A 19286-nucleotide genomic window follows, 5' to 3' on the forward strand; every position below is an offset into this window, starting at 1 on the left:
TTAATCTCAAGAATTTTTTAAGGAAGCTTTGGTAGTTTCTATTACTGCAAACATTTTCACCAAACCCCTTCTAATAGCGTTCAGTGGGCCTTCCTGTTTACTGGATGTTTCTTCGCACTATCCAAGTGGACAGTGACTTGGATTTGGAAACTGTGCTGGAAGTCTGCCACATCCCTTATGAGATCCTTTTTTTTCTGTCCTTTCTATTTTTCTTTGTGTCTTGGAATTCAATCTGGGAGATATGTTTCAAAAAAAAAATGTTCCCTTGAGCTGGATTGTGTTTGGATTCAACAAACGAGAGGAACCGAAAAGGGATCAGAGCAGATGGAGGGACATGATGTTGGGGTGTTTATCTCATTGATTTCCTCTTATAGGTACGGCCGTCAGTGAGAAGTGTCTTCAACCAACGCAAAAAAAAAAAAAAAAAAAAAATTGCCATGTGGCTTTTACAACCAGTTTTCACCCTCTGTATCCCGCTAACTGCTCCTGCTCCCTGCATAGTGAAATGAACCAGTGTCCAAAAGACAAATCGATGTTCTCTCTGGACTCTGACTACCAGTACACAGAGCAAACCGCGTAACCCTGTAAGTAAGATTACCATGCTGGGAACTCATTGCCATATATAACAAGGGCTATTCTCGTGAGTAATCGTAGCATTTCCTTTTCCATTGTAGCTGACTTTTATTATATGTAATTGTTTTCTGCTTCTTCTGATTGTATGTTATGATACCCATAAATATTGGAAAGTGAAGCTTACTGTAAAGTAAATGAATAAATGTAATAATTTGGGAAAATAAAAAGGGAGGAGAGAGGGAGAAAGAGAGTGGGTGGAACGCTCACACTTTTATATTATGAAAAACTGAACTCTACTCATTTTATATAAATTAAAAATAAGAATAAAATAGAATAGTAATGGGTCTCAACGTTTGAAGCCCTAGCGTGGTGATGTATCACCCCAGTTGCTTTCTTAAGCCCTGTTCTCATTTTTTTAACTAGTTCTTATTGGAAACTTGACCCTTGGCTAACCAGCTGGAGTTGACCATCTGTTTCCTCTAGGCAGTCTACGTAATCCACACATGGAGTGAGGGTAATGGATGTTTGGTTGGATATAGAGTAAGCAGCAAACAACCCTACTTCAAAAACCATTCTAAACACTTCATGTGTATAGAGAAATTGACATATTATGATTTGATTTTTGTGTATTATTCTGCTTTGGGTCGTCCCTGATTGCTTTCCCAGGCCACAAGCAGGGAGCAGGATGGGAAGCGGGGCTGCTGGGATTAGAATCGGTGCCCATATGGGATTCCAGCACATTCAAGGCCAGGACTTTAGCCACTAGGTTATGGCGCTGGGATCTAGAAATATTTTCTAATGTCTGCTGGTTGACATCTTGCAACTAAATTTTGCAACTGAGCACTAATTTGCTATTGCATTCCATAATGCATACTGAGCAGAGGTACTTAAATTTTGATGACAAAAACTTTATTGTCTCTTGTTCAATTAGGCTATAGCATATTTTATAATGAAAATATTTTCTAATGAACTTATATTATGAACTTGTTGCTCATAACTCCATATATTACTAGAACACTCTGGATAACACCTAAGAAATAGTCAGTCTGATATCTGGCAGGGAAGAGTATTTGTTTGACATAGTTTAAAAAAAATGCTTCTTCAAAGTTCTAACTGGAATCAGTGGCTATTGCTGTAAAGCCGTGCGTGCAGTGAAGCTCAGTGGAGTCTGCTTGCTGAGAGTTCAGTCAAATCAGCAATAGGCTTTCAAATGTTTTATTGTGTAAATGACCCAATACAACAATGCACAGAGAATTAACAGGAAAAGGTAGTGAGAAAGTAGACAAAGATGAGCACTCAGCAGCGGGGCATGGGAGGGCTGAGCTTCTGGCATTTGAAGCAGCCTTGAGGTTGTAAATTATCGTGGCAATTTTGTTAAGACGCTAAATAAAATCAAGGCAGAGCTTTAACAACATGTGTTTTTGAAGACTCTGTGTATGGAATCAATTAAATTATGTCCTGGTCCACATTTAGAGAGCGAATAAGCAAAAGTCATGATACCATAGATATTTCTATAAAACATAAACACGCACATTAGGGATAGGAAAATTACATAAAATGAAGATTCTTAAATGTTACCCTCAAGTTGTTTCATGGTTACAAAAAGGCTTGGAAGGCGCACAAGTGGTGTGAAAAGTAGGTGTGTTTGTAGTCAGTTCGTTCTGCATTGTAGCGTGTTTCGTGGGAGGCGCCAGCTCCACCACTGAATTCTTGCAGGCTCTCAGGTTTGCAGCTTGTCTCTCGTCTGAGCAAGCTTCATGGGATGGTAGCCGAGCTCAGCACTGCCTCTGATCAGCTCTAATGAACAGACGTGCCTTCTCCATCGTAACTTCCCAGACAGCAGAAGAACAAGTAGAGGGCTGCATCTGACTAGCTTCATGTCTCATTAAGCTTGAATTCAGAAAACATTTTTCTCATAAAAATACTCACGGCTTGGAAAGTTGAAGTTAGTTCTGGAAGATGTGAGAACGTCTTCCCACTGCCAGCAGCTGCACTCTTTCACTGCTCAAAATGTGGTTTTTATTACAAGTGAATTGGCCTTTAGGGGAGAATTCCCACAAGGATATGAACCCTGATTACTCCATATTACCAGTAAGCACCATTTCAGTACGCTGATCTGTGTAAATGAAAGCTGTCAATGCTGGAATCTACTATTGAATATATTTTCCAAAGACAAATTTGAGCAGATTGTCAAATTGTGTGCCTGGGTTTATTCCCGCTAAGATGTGTGCAACACCAGGCGAGTTTTTCTCATGCTTAGTTCTGCCATGAAAAGGTAAGGAAGAAACATCCTAGCTTTTTGCAGCAAAGTATATTCCCATGAAAAGGTGGAGACGTCATTGCTGAAGATCTCTGAGAAATAGTTCTTGAAAAAAAAAGAAACAAAAGTAAAAATCATTGGCATGAGCTTCACCCATTCCAAGAGCATGGCACAGTTTCCTGAGCGTGCCAGTGCCAGTGAGGCTGCCTATCATTCCGAATTGCAAGCATCTGCTTCCAGGTTAGTGGCCAAGGCAGACTGATGGAGAGATAGCCAAATCTAGGTTGTCTAGACTAAAACCAGGGGCCAGGACACTCATGCTGGTCTGTCACATGGGTGGTGGGGGCTCAGCTATTTGAGCTATCTTGCTCTTCCTTCCCAGGTCCATTAGCAGGGAACAAGACGGGAAGCAGCCCGGCTGGGACTGGTCTTACAAGCAGTAGTTTAACCTGCTTCGTCACTATGCTGTCCCCAAGCTGTCTTTCAGATTGTATCAACCAGTTTTATGTGACCTCCCTGTTAGAAGTTTTACGCGGACTCCTCTCTCCTTTCCACACCTGGTTCATCTCAGCGACAGTCTGAGGTGCTCACAGTGCTTCTGCAGACCTTGCTCTTACCTGCTACCTCTCTGTCCTGATTTTATACCCCTGCCCTCCCTGAGCCCTCTGCTCTGGCCACATTGGCTCCTTCTGCTCCCAGAGCACACAGACACAGCCCTCTACTCTAACCTCTCTTCCTCCTAGACCCACCTCTTACACATCTGGGAGGATTCCTCCCTTGTCTCCTTCCAGTACGTTCAAAGTCACCTTCCCAATGAAATTGGCCATGCTTGTCTGTGAATAAAGCAAACTGCAGGAGCTGGAGCTGCGGCATCGTGGGTCAAGTCAGGCTGTGACCTTGGCATCCCAGCTGGGTGCTGGTTCCTGCCCAGGGCTGCTTTGCTTGTCAGATCTCTGCTAATGGCTTTGGAAAGGGGGCCCTGCCATCCACGATGGTACCCAAAGCTCCTAGGTCCTGGCTTCAGCCTACATCTACCATGGCTGACGTGGCCATCCGGGGAGTGAGCCAGCAGATGGAAGATCTGTTGCTCTCTCTGTCTCATCCTCTCTCTGTATCTCTGGCTTCTAGATAAGTAAATCAAAATTAATTTTAAAACAAACAAAAAAAAATGCCATCTGACCCCTACCTCATCCTCCTGAGCTCCTTCTCTCTTCTTCTGCTTCATCTCCAAAGCATAGGCGGCCGTCAAAGATACTGTATAATTTATGTACATAGAATGTTCCTCTTCCTTTTGAATCTTGTGTACAGGAACCTGACCGCTATTCACTGAGGTGACAACAACGTCTGGGACTAATCAATCTATAGTGAATCAGCACCTAGGGCACTGGTCTATCTACAATAATTGATAAATAACTATTGGTTTGATTCTAAGGACTATGTGCAAAAGAAATGACATCTAAAATAACATGGAAACCATCTCTACTAATTCATTCAACATTCATCTGAAAAACCTAAAAGTGTTTCAGGCACATGAATTCTACTGACAGCGGAAGAACAGCACGGAGGACTCAGCCCTGTATTTCAATGCACACTGTGGTACACTGGCTCAAGCATCCCTTTGTAATCAAAGTTTCCCTGTGATACAGCTGGATCCTTCCGCTTTGTGCTGATCCATGCAGCATTTCCTGCACAATAGGAGAGTTAAGGGACTGTGACAGAAACTTTCTGCTGTCTGAAGTCTACATCATTCGCTGGTCTGCCAGGTAATTTGCGAAGTGGCCTCTGATTTATATTACTGCGTTATATTATAATGACACTTGGTGAACAATACGGTTTCCAAAAGGATGGTGTAGAAACTTAAAAATTCTGATGCCCACCTCCTCAGCAGAGTGTCTGCATCCATTGTTTCTGGCTCCTGACTCCAACTCCCTGCTAGCATAGACCCCGAGAGGAGCAGGATTCCTGCCAACCCCATGGAGGTCAGGAATGTGTTCTACGCTCCCAGCTCTGGTCTTGGTGCAGCCATGGCCATCGCAGGAATTTGTAGAGCTTCACAGCACACAGGAGTGTCTCTCTCTCCCTCTCTCTTGTTTCTTCAATAATGATTTTCAAGAAGTGTGGAGAAAATGCAGGCAAGAATCCCTTTCCATGACTTGTTGGACGTTGCTGAATGTCTCCAGCGTTTGTGGTCTTTCATTGAACCCGACACGTGCCAGAATTCTAAATTACATGACCTCTTGAAATTCCATCTTACCATATTGTATTATCCAGAATTCACTACCTTCAAAATATTAGTAGAAATTAAAAGTGAAAAAAGAATTCCCTGCATTCACACGATTTTATATTTTACACTGGATTTTTTATGTGTCCTCCCTGTCCTCTTTCTATTTTTTTTTTTTTTTTTTTTTTTTTTTTTGTATTGGAAAGCCGGATATACAGAGAGGAGGAGAGACAGAGAGGAAGATCTTCCATCCGATGTTTCACTCCCCAAGTGAGCTGCAACGGGCTGGTACGCGCCGATCCGATGCCGGGAACCAGGAAACTCTTCCGGGTCTCCCACGCGGGTGCAGTGTCCCAAGGCTTTGGGCCGTCCTCGACTGCTTTCCCAGGCCACAAGCAGGGAGCTGGATGGGAAGTGGAGCTGCCGGGATTAGAACCGGCGCCCATATGGGATCCCGGGGCCTTCAAGGCGAGGACTTTAGCCGCTAGGCCACGCCGCCAGGCCCCCTCTTTCTATTTAAAAACAGTTCTCTTGATGTTCTGTAAGAGGAACTGTCACACATTAGTATACTATATTTATATTTCAATAATCTTCTCAAAGGAAGATATAATTTTCCTTAACATTTAGTCTTAGATGTAAAATGAGTGTACCTTATTTAGCAACATTATTGTTAACCTAATAGCTGCATTGTAATTAATGATAGAGTAAGGCAGATTAAGATGACAGATTTATTATTATACTGAGAAAAACATAATACTATGCTTTTAGAGGAATGCATTTAGGTGCTATTTTAAATGATACTTAATTGAATATATTCAAAGTTCTTTTCTTAACAGGAGTTAAAGTCAACTCAAGTGAAGTATCTGTGTAATTCAAATTAAAAAAATCTTTCTTAAATTCTATATGTATCTTTTTGATTATTGTCTTGTGTGAATGTGTGTGGTTCATACAGATGTCTGGAACGAAATGATTGGATAATGCAAAGTATTCCTCCTGGAAATTCACCTTCAACAAGTGTTCCTCAAAGTTTTCTGACACGTTCCTATTGGGCCTCCCTTTCTCATGGATAGCTACCAGAAGTTGAGAGGAGTTTCAAATATTTTTTGCCAACAGAAGAGATAAAAATATGCAGATTAGATAAACATGATCTTAAAAAATTTCATGCTTAATCTGAATTATAGAGACTTGAAACTTATATGGGCCTTCTAATTAAGCAATTGACTGACAGCTTTGTCTATCTATCTTGCTAACTATGCTTAAAAAGCAATCTTGAGGGCCTGGCACGGTAGCTGAGTGGCTCTCCTTGCATGTGCCAGGATCCCATATAGGTGCCAGTTCGTATCCTGACTGCTCCACTTCTCATCCAGCTTCCTGCTTGTGGCCTGGAAAAGCACAGAAGGATGGTCCAAAACCTGGGGACCCTGCACCCAGGATTTTATCAAAAAGATAAAAGATAAAAAGTGTTGGCAAGAATGTGGAGCAATGGGAACCCTGCCACACTGTTGTTGAAAGTGTAAATTGGTACACCTTTTTAGGCCTGGAGCTGTTTGACCTAGCAGTTATAAAGTTTGTTCCTTGAGTATCTTTATCAAAAAAGCAAAATAAACATTACACTTTTTCTAGAATATGTGAAAGAAAAAGTTAAAGAAAATGTTTACAAATGACAACAAGGGTTGTTTTCCCAGAAATGGGCTGTTCTGACTATGTAGATAAGCTACAGCAATGGACTAAGCATTTTCTCCCTCATTAGTCATGTCTGATATACAATTGACAGCCTAACACAAAACATTAGTTGGGGCAAAACAGACTGCATGGTATCTGTTATGTTGGCAAATAACCAATGACGTGTCCTAAGGGCCTAGGGTACCCTTCAGTCCTCAGCCCTCGTTGTTGGTTTCATTTCACCAAACTAAAGCATTGTTAACAGAAAAGGTATCTTCTTTAGTGGTAGGCTTATTTAGCATGCAAGTGAAAGTTGATGGACAACTCTCCCCAGGGACAAAAGGCAAAATCGTAAATTTACTGTCTGAGCTATTGCAAAGACTCAAATTGCAAAGACTCAATTCTTCATGCCAGGACCATTGATTCACTCCGTCTCTTGAATCCTCACAGAAGTGGGTTTTCTGGAATTCTCTATCATCTGTTGTACCTATGTGTTATTTTATTAATTCATTCAATTATTGATAGAGAACACTTTCCTCGTGTGTCATATGTAAAAGTTTAAGCGCCTAATGATCCTTCTCACCCCCTCCCGGCATCCCTTCTCTTTCTTTCCTGTTACTTGTTTATTTATTTATTTTTGGCTTATTATTTGTGATGGTATAGTTTCAAATATTTTAAAATCACAGCCTTAGTACTTTACTAAATAAGGAATTTTTAAGAGTCTGTTAAATAGAATCAAACGGTATGGCTATCTGTGGAATCAGCTGACCTCAGCCTGGATTCAATGAAGATGTCCCAACACACCCTGACATGGCTTGGAATTACCACAGGCTCCATTTTTAATTGTTGTACTCAGAGCCATGGCTCTTCTATTTTTATATTTTAAGGATTTACTTATTTTTATTTGAAAGGCAGATTTACAGAGAGAGAGAGAGAGAGAGAGAGAGAGAGAGATCTTCCATCTGCTGGTTCATTTCCTAAATGGCCACACTGGCTGGAGCTGAGGCCAAACCAAAGCCAGGAGCCAGGAGCTTCTTCTGGGTCTCCCAGATGGTTGCAGGGACCCAAAGACTTGATCCATCCGTTGCTGCATTCCCAGTCCATAAGCAGGGAGCTGGATTGGCATGTGCACCCATGTGGGATACCAACACTACAGGGAAAGCAGCATCTTGTTGCTGCACTGGGATAGTGACGTAACTGATCATCCCAAAGAGGACCTTCTTAGGAATTAGACAGAGTACAACTGCAGATATATCCAAATCACACAAATGTATACGGGCAGGCCTGCTCAGTCCCTTACCTCCAGGAATTCAGTATCTCTTGTAGCAGATCCTATGGAAGCTGGGAGTTCTTCATTGAGTCTCAGGGCTTCTGAGATATGCACCACTGTCACTCCACCTGACCTTGTAAATACATGCAGGTGCACCAGGGATCTACAATAACGGGGGTCTAAGCCCCCTCACACAAAGAACATCCTCATTATTATCCTCTGAGCTTGAGCCTTGTCCACCTCAAAGAAAAGGAATTCTTTCATCTTTGCTTATCAAATATGTGCAAGAGTTCACGTTTTCAGAAAGTAAGAGAAAATGGCTTTGGGTGTATTTTATTTTTTGCCCCACCATGAAAATTAGTTCCATTTGGGGAGAGACAAAGAGTTACTTTCTTCTCCACAGGATTTCATGGTTGTATGAGAGACAGCCAGATTATCAACACAGAGATCAATGGGCCAGCTTCATGGCTCCTAAAGCAGAGTCCAGTGATAAAGTTGTGCCAAGTAGACTTATAATGCGTTGCCTTCTAGGAATTAGATAGACGTATCCACTCAGTAAACCAGCACATTAGGCAGCCTCAGGGCTCCTTGGCTGGGACAAGCTCTGCTTAAAGAAGGACACATCCTAAAGGAGGAGGGTATGGGGCTTGCTGATTTCAAAGGACAAAACTCAGGTAGGGCTCCAGCCGTATCTTGTAGAAAATGGTGAGGGCTGTGGCTTCAGTATAGCTGTTCCACCATGATATATACGCTGTCAATTAAACTCCAAGGAGATGGTACCAAGAGATGGGACCTTTGGTCAAGCGAATAAGTATCAAAGGTTCTGCCCTCGTGAGTAGACTAGTGCTCTTATACAGGAGGTTGAAGGGTGAACCCTAGTTCCCTTTGCACCATGTCCTCCATGGAATGGTTCAGAAGGAGGTGCTACCACTGAAGCCAAAAAAACAGCCCTCACCAGCTCCTGAAATCTGCCAGCGCCTGCATCTGGGATTGTCCAGATTTCAACACTGTGAGGAAATAACCCCCTGTTGCTTGCAATTTACCCAGCCTGTGGTGTGTTGTTACAGTAACACAAGTGGAACAAGACAATGAGCTCTAGGCCCTGGGAGTGGAGGAACTCAAAGTGTTGCTAGAGCACAAAACCATTCCCTTGAACACACTGCAAAGGAAAAAAGGGGCTTGCACCCCAGGCGCTCTTGGTTCCTGATGTGCTGTTAGTGGTAAATGATAAAGCAGGTTATAAACCCAATGCATGATTATACCTAAACCATAGGCTTTCTGAGTACAAAGACTTGAAAAGAATGTAATTCTCTTACCTAATGTTTCAGCAGCTCCCAGTAGATTTTCAAGAAACATCAATTATGCATGCCCACATGAACAGATGACTCACGGTGCTTTCGTTGCATGTTCCTGCACAGAAACCTTCAAATGACTCACTTTCAGCTGTAAGCTAAGTCAAATCTCCATATCCTAGAACCTGATGCTCCCACGTTTGACCCCAGCAGATTTTGCCACGTTGTCCTTTCTCTACACTTGCCCAGTGGATTCTTTTCACTCTGTAAAGGATTCCTGCGAGAATAAGTAGCACTATGCTACTTTTTGGCTTCTACAGGTATCATCCTACCTTTGCACCCCTATTGCAGTGCTGTTTAGTCTTTAATAGCCAGTATGAGTTTCACACCTTTTTCTCATAGATTCCTACATAAGCAATTTAAAGTTATTTTTTTTCAATTCCCTGAAGATAAAAATTTCCAATGAGCAATACAACTCAGTTTTATTTCTCAGATATTTCCTCTGGCGGATGTGGGCTCCTCCAGTTGCTTATTTTTCTCTTGAAGAATAAGACTCCTAGGATGAGAAACACGCCCATGTCTAGAAGAACACTAAGCAGACAGTTGTCTCTCTGTGTGTCTCACGAACCATGTGTAACATAAACAACAGCGTGGTGTGCTGTGTCATTTCCTGCCTGTGTGCTCAGCAGTGTTCTCGCTGGCTCAAGATCCTTCATGGCAATTTATGCTTCTGAGTCAGGCCCTGCTGCAATCAGACATCCCCCGGATTTAGTCGGACTGTAAGTCCTTCTGCTCTCTTCCCTGTTCAAAGCAACACTGGACGCTTTTCAGATACGATTCTGAGCAATTGTTCTACACTAGCATGGAGTTCCATTTTGCTTTAGTTTTGCACGTGAACAATATTTCCCTCCACCCCTTTTTAGAAGATTTATTCGAGAGACAGAAATACAAAGACATTGAATGAGGGAAACTGGGGAGGTGGCAAAGAGAGAGACAGAGACACTTCATCCACTGGTTCGTTCTCCAGATGGCCACCATGGCCTGGGGCAGGGCCAGGCAAAAGTCAGTGGCCTGGAACCCTGTGCAGTTTTTCCCAAGTTGGTGAAGGTGCCCAAACACTTGGGCCGTCTTCCAGTACTTTCCCAGGCATATGAGAAGAGGGCTAGATGGGAAGCAGAGCAGCTAGAACTCATCGGACATGCTGGACTCATAAGACGTGCCTTCACCTGCAGTGCCACAGTGCCATCCGCCTGCTCATCTGCTTCTAGAGCATGGCAAGGTCACACAGCATAGGTGGGCACCAAAAAGTTGACATTATTTGAATGGCAACCTAGCAATGGTATACCACAATATAAAATGGTAGTTAACAAGAACGGTAGTATAAAATCTTGGTTAATAGGTTCTAGTTCCTTCCTTTTTTTTTTTTTTTTGAAGCATTTATTTATTTTTATTGGAAAGGCAGATATACAGAGAGGAGAGACAGAGAGGAAGATCTTCCATCCGATGGTTCACTCCCCAAGTGACCACAAGGGCTAGTACTGAGCCAATCCGCAGCCAGGAGCCTAATCTGAGTCTCCCACGCAGGTGCAGAGTCCCAAGGCTTTGGGCCGTCCTCCACTGCTTTCCCAGGCAACAAGCAGGGAGCTGGATGGGAAGCAGGGCCACTGGGATTAGTAACAGCGCCCATATGGGATGCTGGTGCGTGCATTGCAAGGATTTTAACCACTACGCTATTGCGCCAGGCCCATAGTTTCATCTTATATAAAGAAATATTCAGAAATCTATGCATGGTTCAGTTATGGATGTTATTTATCATGATATTAGTTATGAGAGTGAAAAGTGAAATACCTATTGATTAATTCGGATTATATATGTATTATGTGTGAGTGTCCAGTGTTTATAAGCATGCCTGTGTGGAATCCAAAAATTACATTTTTTTTTTATCTCCAAGAGAAAAGTATGGTAAAAACATTAAGAACGTGAAGAATGTGAGAGTTATTTGATAAAAGTGTGAAATACTGGATGGTCACTAACCTAACACTGAAGATGTCTGCATTCCTTCGTGGGGTCCCCGAGTTGAATTCTTGGCTCCAGCTTCCTAACTGGGTCCGCTGTGAAAAATCCGTCGTCTAGAAACCAGTGGACTGTCTGCACAGTAGCTGCCACAACAGCCGACGTAATCTGATTTGACTCCTCCAAATGATATGCATAGTAATTTGTCATGAGACTTCCCATCTGTGTTTTGGAGGTTAAAGAGTTAATGATAGAGGCATGGTTTGCAGGCAGTTCCCCTTGTTCATACAAATAAACTCTCACATTTTGCTTATTATAAAAACGTTTGAAAGTAACAATGAAAAAGTAAATATTTTTTAAAGGAAATTCAAGGTCTTGAGAAGCAACAGGATAAGGTGTTCATAGAAGAAGCTTGTGGACTTCATACAGGTTACATTTTCATAACGCCTTTTGTCCTGTCTTCATGAGAACATTTCATGCAATAATTACTGAAGATCTGAGAGTAGATTCGATCAACAGTGTATGCCTAATTTAATTTTTAAATTCCTCAAACCACTCATTTCTTCAGGTTGAACATTTGTTACGCGTGCCTCCCGAGCACCTCCTGTGTGTTCGCAACAGTGAGTTTTCCATTGGCAGTTTTCACCCTAAAAAACTTTATGGCTTAACTGAGGAGTCGGTGGAGCCCCCGGTGTACTTCCATGCTTTTCACATTAAGCTAACATCATTCCTTCACTGCGTATTCCCACTGAGTTTTCAATATCTTTCTTCTGTCTTGAAACAAATCAGATTTTACAGTTGGAGAGACAACTATTGGTAACTTGGTCAGAGTCAGAGCAACTGTACTGCACCACGGACAGTGACATTCACAGGCAGAAAACAATTCGCAGCAGGAGTTTGATGTGTTATAGACAAGGGGCGTGGTTTCAGCCATTGGCTGTTGGTGATTGGTTACAGCTCGGCTGGTTGTGATTGGCTGAGACTCGACATGTGCTCAAAAACTGTCCCACTGAATTCATCCGTTTGTCTACTGGTCTCCACACTGGAATTCAAAGTACAGAGAATACATAGCGTCAAGCTTAATATTTTGAAAAGAAAAAAATACATATAATGGCAAATTTTCCTCCAATCTGCAGTTTGGGACCACAGGAAACTCTCCAGTAAAAGACTTCATGATACCAGAGAATCATCCGCAGAAGGGACTCTTGGGACTCTGTACTGTCAGAATCCCCAAGCCTTAGCTGCTTACCTCACCTCCGGCTTCATTTTCCCTGCATTGAACCTGATTTGGAGGTTTTTTAAATTCCTCCTGATGCTGACTGAGGCGTTAGTGCCTTTGCTCCAGCATCCCACCCCTTGCTTCCCTTCCCAGGTGTCCTCTGCAGCTCCAGGGAATTTAGAGTCACACAGTACACAGCAGAGCTTGTCAACATTCCTTGACCTCAGCATGATGTCTCCTTTTATACACCACAGAGCAATCCCAACTCATGACCAACAAATCACAGCTCTACCGTGAATGGCCTTGTGTACGCACACAGTCCAAGAACTGCTTTTAAATCATTGCCTCCATGTCACAGGGTGGCTTAACATACTATGCCACATGCTGACCCAGGGGGGTGACTTTCATATATATATTTGAAAGTCAGATATACAGAGAGGAAGATCTTCCATCTGCTGATTCACTCCCCAAGTGGCTGCCACGGTGGGAATTGAGCCCATCCAAAGCCAGGAGCAGGAGCTACCCCTGGGTCTCCCATGTGGGTACAGGGTCCCAAGCCTTCAGGGCCTCCTCTGCGTCTTTCCCAGGCCACAAGCAAGGTGCACAGAATGGGAAGCAGGATCTCCGGGACTAGAACCAGCGCCCACATGGGATCCCAGTGAATGCAGGGCGAGGACTTCAGCCTCTAGGCTACCGCGCCAGGCCCAGGGTGGGACTTTTTAAGAGTTGATGTTAAAAGTTCGAAATACAGTGCCTCTGTGCTGAGTCTACTTCTAATGTACCTATATCACATAAAACTACAGGTCGTATTTGTAAAGGATGGAAAATGTTGTCTTAGACCTTGTGTTGAAGGTCAAGGTTTACATGGAATGACAGAAACATGTCACATGTGAGCAAGGGTGGGTCCCCAAGGGCTGATAAAGGACCCTGAATAGCCAGCTGGAAATCAGAGCTCTGTTTCTTTGTCTCCCCTACCCCATGCCCCCAACTCCCTACTTCTCCCACACCTCCCCCCCAAAAAATTTTCCAGAAGGATTCCAGGACAGGAAAATGCCAGTGTAAGGAGGAGTCGGAAAGACAGGACAGGCTTTGCTTCTTGGAGTAGACTCTGGAATGTGAGACAAGAGACCTTTAACTACTAATCACACTAAAATGAGAGGTACCTTGGACCAAATGTGTTTCTGACTCAACGGAGTCTGTTCTAGAAAACAAAATGGCAGAAGGTCTCTCACAAGTGAAAGCCTCCAGGAAATGTGAGCAGCCCACTGTCGAGTGCGTGAGAGAAGAGCCAGCACCCGAGGACCCTTTCTGAACAATGGTGGGAAGTAACCAAACCGTTCCTTTGTTTCTTCCGCTTGCTGCTTCCCAAGAACGTTGGCAATGAGCCTCGTGGGAGTCCTTCACTCAGAGTTACCAGCATTTGTGACATAATTTCCTACACTTGAGAGTTGGATTTCCTAACCCGTGAAAAATAAGAGGTGAGTTGGTAAGGAGCTGGGTAGAAAGCTCTGCTAGCATAAAACAGGCTGGCAAAAAAAGAATGTCATTCGAGATCTCTATTTATGAGTTTCCATCTGAAACAGTGAAATCTCATTAATTTGAGTTAACCAACTGTAACTAACATGGCAGCTTCTATGTGGGCCAGGCACTGGCTTTCATTGATACCACATGTGATAACCTAAGCCAGACCTTCCTCGTGGGGTCCCGGGAAGGGAGCCCAAGGTCAGTGAGACTTTGCCTCTTCACCCCAGTGAACTGCTCAGGAAACAATATTTTCCACATCTATTCTGACTTGCGAAGGTGTGAGGAGTCCTTGAGGAAATGTTGCAAGGTAGAAATTCCTAAAACTATTTTGGAATAATGATTGTTGTTTCAGTATGCATGCATGTCCATGCTTAAATTTGAATATTCTGTTTCTTAACAGGGATGCCTGAAGCATCAGCGTTGCCACAAATGTTGTGTTTTCTCAAGCTTGGTTTTTGTGAAATGAATTAGTAGGACTTAATCATGTTGTGACTATTTTAACATTTATTTTCATGAGTGATGAAATTTGTCTTCCATCCATCCCTCTGGTGCCCATGGCATTCTATTGTGTGTGTGTGTGTGTGTGTGTGTGTGTGTATAATGATATATACAATGATATTTCTGATTCATCACTCAATGAGCACTTAGTTTGTTTCCACTTTTTGACTACTGTGAACAGGGCTGCAATAAATGTGAATATACATTTGTCTCTCCAATGAACTGATTTTATTTCTCTTGGATACACATCACATAGTGGGATTAGGTTTTTGGTTTTCTTTTTTTTTTTTTTCACTCAACAAACAGAAAAAGACAGAAAACACAATTCTCCCCTATGCTGGTTCACTCCTCAAATGCCTGTCATTGCCAGGCTAGGGCTGGGACCAGGTTCTTAAAGCTATATACAGGTCTCTCATATAATAGTGAGGGTCCCAGCCCCTTCACCTATCACATGATGTCTTTCCAGGGTTTGCACTGGAAGGAAGCTGGAATCAGGAATGAGAATCAGGAGCCCTGACCAGGGTCAGCATCAGAATTGTGGAGATCATATCCATGTTAAAGACCAGGCCAAATATCATTCCATCTGTTTGGTTTCCTGAGGAAACTCTGTCTATAGTGTTTCCTATGATAGTCATGAATTTTACATTCGCACTAATAGTGTGCAAATGTTCTTTTGTCTTCACATTTTCATAAGCATTTGCTATCTTTTGTCTTCCAGAGCACACACCTCAACACAGTGGGTTTAATTATACCCCCTCCCTCCGCCGCAGTTAGTGATGTTGCCTTTTTTCAATGTACCCATTGACTATATTGATGCTTCCTTGGAGAAATTTCTGTTTGCATCCATTACCCATTTTCAATCTTGGATTATTGGCTTATTTGTGTTGAACTGTTTGAGTTCCCTATGTATTCTAAACTCTTTATTAGACAGATATCTCAGAGATAAAGTATCCAATGTTGTAGATTGTCTTTCTGCATTGAACTTGTATTTTGCAGCCTTGCTGAATTTGCTTACTAGTTCTGAAAGCTTCCTGGAGGACTCTGGAGATTTTGTATCCATATGTAAGATAATGAAATCTTGAATTTCAGCTTCTCTTTATTGTTTACTTCGCAGAAACTCCTTAGTTTGATGAAATGCCAGTAATCTATTTTTGCTTTTTGTCCTCTGCTTTCTTAGAATGATTATTAACAATCAGTTAGTTATGGAGGAATGAGTTTAGTCTTCATTCTGTCCCAGCACTATGTGTTTCAATGCCAGTACCATGCTGATTTAATTACCGTAGCTTTGTAATATTTTAAATTCAGATAGCGTGATGCCTCCTGTTTTGTTCTTCTTAGTCAAGCTTGGCTAGTCAGTCTTTTGTTGTTTTATTTCACTTTTAGTTGTATTTTTTCTAATTCTATGAAGCTTGTCCTTGGAATTTTGGTAGGAATTATATTAAATCTGTGCATTGCTTTGATCATTCGGACATTTACAATAACGGGTCTTCTAATCTCTACGCATAGTATGTCTTTTCATTTCTTTGTTTCCCTTTAAAATTTCTATCATCAATAACTTAATGCCTTCATTATGAAATTTGTTCACCTCGCTGATAGATTTATTCTACAATATTGTGTGTGTGTTACATTACACATGAGAATGCTTTATTTCTTTCACAGAAAAGGTACCCTAGGCAATTAGTGTTTATTAATGCTACTATTTTTGCACATTCAGCTTACACATGTCAACTTGACTGAATTTACTTATTACTTTGAATAGACTTATTACTTCTAATAGACTTCTAATGGATTTTTACCGCATTTTCAAAATTTTAACATTTTGTATATAGTGGTCATTTTCTTTTTGCTGTGCAATCTTAGGTTGAAATGGTTATCTTTTGGAAAATTTTAAGAAGTGATTTTTTTTAGTTATCATTAACTAGGCTTACTGTGTCGTTGGAACAAATGATTTATACTTTTTACATTTTCTCTTTTATACTTTTTATATGCTGCTTTATATGCTGAGGGTTTTAAGACCTACCCTTTTCTACCTTACAGGCACATTCCCTCTAAATAGTGAATAAATTTATCTGAAGATTTTGGTACTATTAGAAGTGTGGTCATTTTTGTGGTACAAGGATTAAACATCCCTTAGTGCAATGCCGGCAGAGCTGGCTGTGACCCAGCAGTGAGAGTGGGAAGGCACTGCATGATCCTAAGTGCTTGGATCCCTGCCACCCTTGTGTGTGGACTAGGCTGAAATTCCAAGATCATGACCTTGGCCTTCCCAGACCTGGCTGTTCTGGCCATTGGAAGAATGAACTAGCAGATGGAAGAACTCTCCCCATCTTTCACAAAAAGCATGAATAAGTAAATCTCTAAAATATGAAAATATTGGGCAGCCTTGACTATTTCCTGTGTCCTTAAGAAGCATGCACGCAGGAAAGCTATTGTGTTCTTACTGTCATTCCTACCCCAAATCAGGTCCTTCTCCAAATCCTCTTACTGTAATTCCAGTCTGGAAACCATCTAAGCAAGGAAGGCATGAGTCTTGGTTGAGAATCCAGGACAAGGAATAGTGCCTGCCCTATTCCCCATGCAAACAGCATCACTCAGCGGATGGGGTCTGTGTGGGAAGATGAAGCAAGCAGTGGTATATATGTCAGGGCTTATGGGAATGAGGCCATTGGGCACTGAGAAATCCTTACAGTGGTCTGTGGTGAGGAGTGCTGGCCAAGTGTTTCTGTGGTGAGGGTGTTTGCATGTTGACTGATTTCAAATCCCCAATGGATGGCTCTGAATAGGGATGTAAGGATAAATGCCTTGTTGGAATATTTGCTGTCTAGATCTAACACAAAACTAGTTCAGGGACATGATGCCCAAGAGGAAAAAATGACTGATTTTGTCATACCCCATAAGAAAACCACTAAGAAAATTTGCACTTCAGAGCGAAATTGCAAGAACCAAGACCAAGCTTAGTATCTGCCCACTCTCAAACTGGAGAGTTTCTGAAAACCATAATTTGAAGCTTTATCCATCTATGGTTTCACCTTCTAATTATGGAAAATCACAGTTATATCATATAAAGCTTATTTCCCTCCCACAGGGACTGTCTTCCAATATGTTCTGGCAATAACGATTTTTATTTTCATTATTTTTGCTCTAGTCTACTTTTTAGTTTTTGTGTGAGAACACAATTATGTCTACCTGTTTTTATGGGTACATTTCTCTCCTTGGTTGAACTCAATAATATTTTTCTACTAACATATGGGTGTAGAATAAGGGCGATTTGGCTAAGGCTATTTTTTTCCAAATTCAGGATTTTTGTTTTATTCTTGTACAGTATGTTTCTTGCATAGCCAAGAAACTCAATCTCATTGCTCACAAAACACTAGCCACACCAGCGAGTCTTGGCAGCAAAATGGAGAAACGCATTTTTTGAGCAGAAGGGAAGATTGTCAGGTTAATATCATAGAAGATAGCTAATCAGCATATGAAGGTACTTCATAAAGCTTGTGGGAAATGAAGTTTAACAATGCTTATTCTGGTTTTAAATGCTTTTGAAATGTATGTATATATTGTGTTCATTAAATTTCCATGTACACATGGATTTCACATTTTCGCACTAAAACAAACATCTTTTAATCCCATATTTCACATCTCATGTAGGCACTGGTATCAATTCCAGCTGCTCCACTTCTGATCCAGCTCCCTGGTTGTGGCATGGGAAAGCAGCAAAGGATGGCTCAAGTCCTTGGGACCCTGCACTTCTGTGGCAGATCCAGAAGCAGCTCCTGGCTTTGGATCAGCTCAGCTCCTCCCATTTGGGGCTATTTGGGGAGTGAAGCAGTGGATTTCTTCTCTCTGTAACTCTTTCAAATAAAAATGAAACAAATATTCAAAAAAATTCCAATGGTCCTGAAAATATTCTAGATTGAATATCAGACAAGTTATTTGTTGCTCTAAGCAAGAAGCTGGCATCTCAGTAAATCCTGGTGTGATTTCTCCCACTGTTCCCATGTGAAAGTGACAGGAGAACAGAATGAGGTATACAGAGAAGGTAGTCTGAATTTCTTCAGAGAACATCATTTTATGTGAGGGTAAGTAAGGTGTACTCTGATGTGGAGATGAGATGGTTTGGTCTGGATAAAATGGCATACTAAGTCTTTGGGTACTGACACCCAAAACATTTCAACACATGTAAAGCCAATTAAATACTAATTGACTATTGAAACATACAGTTCTTCCCTTAAGGTATCTTGAGAATGATTCCTTTGGCTCCCTAAGCAAACACAATGTATACTACCTATTAAGAAGAAAATGTTAGATAGAATGATGCTAAAAAAAAAAAGTGAAAGGATAATGCTATGTTAGATTTCAAGGGGTGTTAACTCTATAGCCAATCAGAGCTTTTCTTTCTTTTCTTTTCTTTTTTTTACTGTCCCTAGGGAATCCTCCAGGAAAATAGGCCCAAGCTCACCCATCAATCAACCAATGTATATTTATTTACATAAGATGGATATTTTAATATTCCACCACTTATGAGGGTGTTCAACTTTTATGGGTTGAAAAAGTTTTGTTTCCTTATTATCCTCTTGACAATCAGAACTTCACATTCTGCAGCAAAGCAATTAGGTAACAATACCCATTATGGTGCAGGTGCAAGGAGAGGCGGGAGGGGCATGCCTTTAGTTCAAAGAAAAGAAAAGAATAAAATCCCCAGTTTCACCCCCTACATTGAGTCACAATGGGTCACACCGGTAGAAATGACAGGA

This window comes from Ochotona princeps, chromosome 32 (assembly GCF_030435755.1).
Source record: "Ochotona princeps isolate mOchPri1 chromosome 32, mOchPri1.hap1, whole genome shotgun sequence".
Classification (NCBI taxonomy): Eukaryota; Metazoa; Chordata; class Mammalia; order Lagomorpha; family Ochotonidae; genus Ochotona; species Ochotona princeps.